Source organism: Talpa europaea (assembly GCF_964194135.1).
Source record: "Talpa europaea genome assembly, chromosome: 10".
Lineage (NCBI taxonomy): Eukaryota > Metazoa > Chordata > Mammalia > Eulipotyphla > Talpidae > Talpa > Talpa europaea.
The window spans coordinates 76,406,731-76,412,262 of NC_140077.1; positions in this window are offsets into that span (position 1 = coordinate 76,406,731).

The window sequence follows — 5,532 nt, forward strand, 5'->3', positions numbered from 1 at the left end:
TAAACACATGCAATTTGCTGCAACATGGATGGCGCTGGAAGGGATCATGCTCAGCGAAATAAGCCAAAAAGAAAAAGAAAAATACCGGATGGTCTCACTCATAGCAGGAATCTAGAAAACTTAAATAAGGGACCAGGAAAATGAATAACTATAAGAAAGTGAAAATCAAAACCAACAAAAAACTATGAACCAGAGACACTTTTAGGGGGGCGGGGGTGGGAGGGGAGGGATTGGGGTCAGAATGGGGGGCTGCAATTGTATGGGGAATATAACAATAAAATTTATAAAAAAAAAAAAAAAGAAAAAAAAAATGAAGGAGGTGGGGTTGCAATGTAGGCTAAGCTGAATTTCCTGCCACATGTAAGGAAACATGATCATTTATGAGTAGTTGCTAGTCAGCTCTATGATAATCAGTAGAATAAGAATCTGCTCTGATTTTTTACTTAGATTTATTTTTGTAAATATGTGTATATATTTCTGTATGCATTTGGGAAAAAAGAGTCTTCTCTTTTGAGATGTAATGATATTTACTGTATTACATAGCGATTTGAGCCTTATTATTTTCAATAGCAAGTTAATTGTCTTAAATTTGATAAGTAATCACATTAACTAAGTGAAGATTACTTTGGATCAAGCACTTGAATGCATTCATTTCTTCAGTAAAAACTTATTGAGCGCTAGTATGTGTCTGGCAGAGTTCCACCTCTAGACTAGGATACTTTATCAAGTCTATGCAAACTTTTCCAGAAAAGGAGTAGGAAAGACAGAATCCAAATAGTGAAATAATAAACTAAGCCACTGCCCTCGTGGAGAGTAATAATTAATAAATGAAAAAACATTTATTTCATGTTGCCAGCTATTCATGTTCCCCAAATAGAACATCTTGACTTCTAGTTTTCTGAGATTCTGCTCTAAAGAATTGCCGCCATCCATAACACACATCATTTGAAGAGGAGATAAGGATGTATTTTCTCTTTTATAATTTAATTACATATAGTAAGAGGAAGGGGAGTTTCGAAGGTGAAGATAAAAGGTGTTGAAGTTTTCTTGCTGGATCCCAGATAATGAGTCTTTTCATCTAATTGATACTATTTAACATCTGTGCAAATTCTTGGGGAGACCTCCCCAGTACCTGACACTTTGGGGATATAAACTAAGGTACTTTCTGGTGCATTTTATGGCATTTGGACGCCCTCTAGAGGCCAGATAGTATACCTGAAAAAATCTTGCTGCTATGCTGAAGTGTTTTTTTTTTTTTTAAGATTTATTTATTCATTTATTTTTTATTTATCCATTTATTTCTTCGTCCACACAAGCATTGGGTATAGTCAGAAACGCGGGAGGGCGAGAGAATTCACCAGAGCCAGAGCGGGGAGCGGAACTGGTAGAAGGACCGAAGTACACTGCTGAGGGGAGCAGCGGACGGCAGGAGGGAGAGGTCTGCGCGCCAGGTGGGACCCTCCTCTGGTGGCCGGGGAGCAGCAGGGATGGAACCGGCGCCTTAGAGGCTGCAGGCAGCTTCCCAAGCCAGCGCTCAACCGCTGCGCCAACGGGGAGGCCCTATGCTGAAGTGTTTTTTTGGTGATAAATGTCTGCAATTTACTATGAAATGTATTAAAAATAAGGCCAGTTAAAAGATGACTGGACAGATACATAGATGGTTACATATGTAATAAAGCAAATACAACAATGTTATCCTAGAATCCAGGTAAAGGGTATATAGCTCACTGTGTAATTCTTTCAACTCTTCTATGAACATTTATATCATGAAATATTGAATAAAGATCTGTGTTAGACTCCGAAGAAAGAAATGGAGAAATAAAGATTTTTCCAGACAAACACCAATTGACAAGATACATTGCTAAGAGTCTTGCAAAACAAAAAATGTTAAAAGAAGCTTGTTAGGCAGAAAAGAATGATTCTAAATGGAGATTTTGATCTACACAAAGGAATGAGAGTACTGAAAATGGTGAATATGAAGGCTTTTTTCCTCAGTTAAAATATGTTTGATAGATAATTGTGTGCTTAAAGAAGAAGTAATAACAATATATTTGGAGATTATAATTTTATATAAACTAATAGATGTAAAGGGTATAACAAGGAAAAAACAGCACAAAAACGCAAAACTTGAGATCGATGGATGGAAGTATAGTTCACTTAAACTTTATGTGAAGTAGGACATTTGAAAGTAAGTGGAGGTAAATTAAAGATATTATACACCCTGGACAAATCCATAATTTAGCTGACTGTGTTAACACGCCTTTTTCAGTAATTGAGCGAACAATTAGAATGGAACTCAGTCAGGACACAGAAGATTTGAACTATACTGTCAAACAACTTGACCTAACTGGCATTTACATAATATTACTGGCATAATAATACCAGCAAAAGCACAACACATGTTCTTTCCAATGCACAGAGAACGTTGAACGAGATAGACCACATTCTGGGCCACGAAACAAGTTTCTTTAGACTTCAAATGGTTAAATAAGAAAAGTATGTTATTGAACCACAATATAAACTAGAAATCAATATAAGGAGATTGATTTGAAAACCCCACCTATTTCAAAATTTAATAACATACTTCAAAATAGTACACAGGTTAAAGAAGAAATCATGTTATATCAGAAAATATCCTGAATAAAAATAAAAACAACATATCAAAATGTATGAGATATAGTGGAAACAGTTTAAAGGAAAATCCACAGTATTAAATGTGTGATCAATGAATGAAAATTTAAAAACAATGATCCAACATTTCAACTCATCAACCTAAGAAGAAGAGAAACAAATTAAACCCAAATTAAGCAGAAGAAAGAAAAAAAAAAGGCCAGAAATCAATTAAATCGGAAACATAAAAACAATAGAAAAAATAAATGAAGCCAAAAACTGGTTGAAAAAATCAGTAGTCAAAATGATTAAGAATTAAAAAGACACAAATTATCAACATCAAGAACAAAAGAGGAGACTCATTGGGATCCTAAAAATAGTAAAAGGATAAAAAAGGAATATTATAACATGCCCAAAGAGTCAACAACCTGGATGAAATGGATAAAGTCTCTGAAAGTCACCAATTTTCAAAGCTCATTTAAGACGAAATCAACTCCTGAATAGCCCACCTACTGAAGAAATTGAATTTGTAATTCAAGCCTCCCCACAAAGAAAATTCCTAGCCCAGCAGCTTTATTTTGGTAAATGCAACCAAACATTTAAGGAAGATACTGTATCAATTCTATGCAAACTTTCCCAGAAAAGGAGTAGGAAAGACAGAATTCAAAAACAGACTCACACATATATGATCAATTCACTTTTAACAAAAGTTCTAAGATTATCTAATGGGGAAAGAAAAATCTTTTTTTCCTGAATTGGTGCTATATCAACGGAACAATCAAAACAGAAAAAAACACCTTAACTATTCCTTACAAATTATATTCCCTATGAACTATTCATTCACACCACATACAAAACTTAACTCAAAATGGGTACACCTAAAGGTGAGAATTAAAAGTGAAAAACTTCTAGAAAACACAAGAGGATATCTTTATGAACTTGGATTAGGCAACTAGGACAGTTTACAGAAGCTGTGGAAGCCACACAGCTTGTACCACTAGTAGCAGAACCAGTCTCCAAATCTTTAAATTCATGCTCAGACTTGGTCTACTGGACGGGCAAGGGATTATGGGCTTTGTGTGAAAATGAGTGAAAAGTCAGTGACTGCTCCCTTTTCCTTGTCAGCGTACCCCAGTTAGAGAAGTAAGCGAGCCCCTTCCCAGGGACACCTAACCTGCTGTCCCTGGGTGCCAGCACCCTCCTGTCTACCACCACACAGACCAGCTTTTGTAACAGAGGCAGCTCCTTGAAAGGGGGCGGTGCCACACTCCCCAGGCAGGTGGGCTCAGGCGGACACACAGGAGAGAGACCGGTGGAGAAAAGGGTGTGGGTGCATCTCACCTTTGGACATGCACCAGGAACTTGGGGGACAAGTGTCCCTCTGGGGGACTCTCGGTCTGTTTTGGACAGACAGCTTTCTCTCCAATTCAGAAAGCTCTCTAGGTCCCCTAGGCCTACTTCCCAGAAGGTGTTTAGACATCCATCCTCCATACCCCTGAGCACTCAGACTCCTTCCTTCCTGCACCTGCAAGGGGAGGGGGGCAATGGGGAGACTTAGAAAGCAGGATCTAAGCAGGGGGAGTGAAGAGTTGACTGTGTTCCAGCTCTATGGGCCACCAGCCAGGCCTCAGGGCTCACGCTCTGGGAGAGAGGCTCCCCCTTCCCCGGGGTCCCCTCCTCTCTCTGACCCCTGCAAATATTTCCTAGGAGTCTGGGAGATCAGGGCCATGCTGGAGGGTGAGGAAGGACAACAGGGGTACATCACACAGAGGTCCTTCCCCGGAAAGGGAGGTTCCCCTCCCCTCTTTGACGCAGGTCAGTGGGGACTGAGGAGAAGACGAGGAGGGCCCCAGAGCAGAGCCCAAGTGAGGGTCAGATCCCTCATACTTGATGGACTCTCAGCCCCTCCCCAGGGGCCCCCTCAGCACTTTCTGGACCCAGACTTTTTCTGGCCTTGGGAGCTACAGGCCTGAGTGTCGGTCCTGGGCGATAGTGATCCTGTGGTCCCCCCACCCAGGGGTGCCTCTGGTTCTTCTGTTCACACCCTCCCTGAATGAGCCGTCTGGGCTTTCCTGCCCCTGGGGCTGCAGGGCCCCATCTGACTCAATTCTCCTCTCAGGTCAGACCCCCTCATCCTCCCAGCAGGAGCCTGGTTGAAACACTCTGCACTGGGAATATTTTCTCTGACTCACCAGTCCCAAGTTAATCTGCAAGTGATGCATCTCGGTGGGTATAATGTTTTAATGAAGAAAGGTACAGAAAGCTCCCCGCAACACACATGCCAGCGACACCCTGCCCCCCCACCCCAGGTCCTAGGACTCTTTGGCTCTTCCCTCTTGTGGTCTTACAGTCCCCAATTCTTTCTGCACTCCTGCTAAGCCCCAGCACAGGAAAATGAGGTCTTGGCCTTCATACTGCAATGTGCTCTCTCTGGATCTCCTGGGGTGAAGAAGAAAGACACCCATATGCGAGGGTGGGGAGCATGCTGTCACCTCCACAGTCACTTGGCTTGGGACTGAGGCTAAGTAGCCCCTCCTTTTTTCTTTCCTCTATGCCCTCCTGGCCGAGCCTCCTCACTCCCAGCAGACTGGAGTGCCCGCCACTGCTGGTGCCTTCCATCCTTCCACACTTGGGATCCCCGAAATCCGTCCTCTTGGTGGCTGAGCCAGGCAGGGCCACCTGGGGAGGCAGGGCTAGCAGCTGGGTTCTGCAAAGACACAAGGCTGGAACGTTCCTACTGGTCCCCAAGTGCAGCCGCCCCACCCACACACCTGGTACTGGTGAAGGCAAAGGAGCAAGAGGTCAGCCTGGCTGCTGTGTCCTCGGGGGCACTGGTCCCAATCCAGAGCCAGCATGTGCTCTCCGAGCCTGAGTCAGGCCTCTCCCTGGCCCCGGGGTGTCCCTACCACCTCTAACACCCCT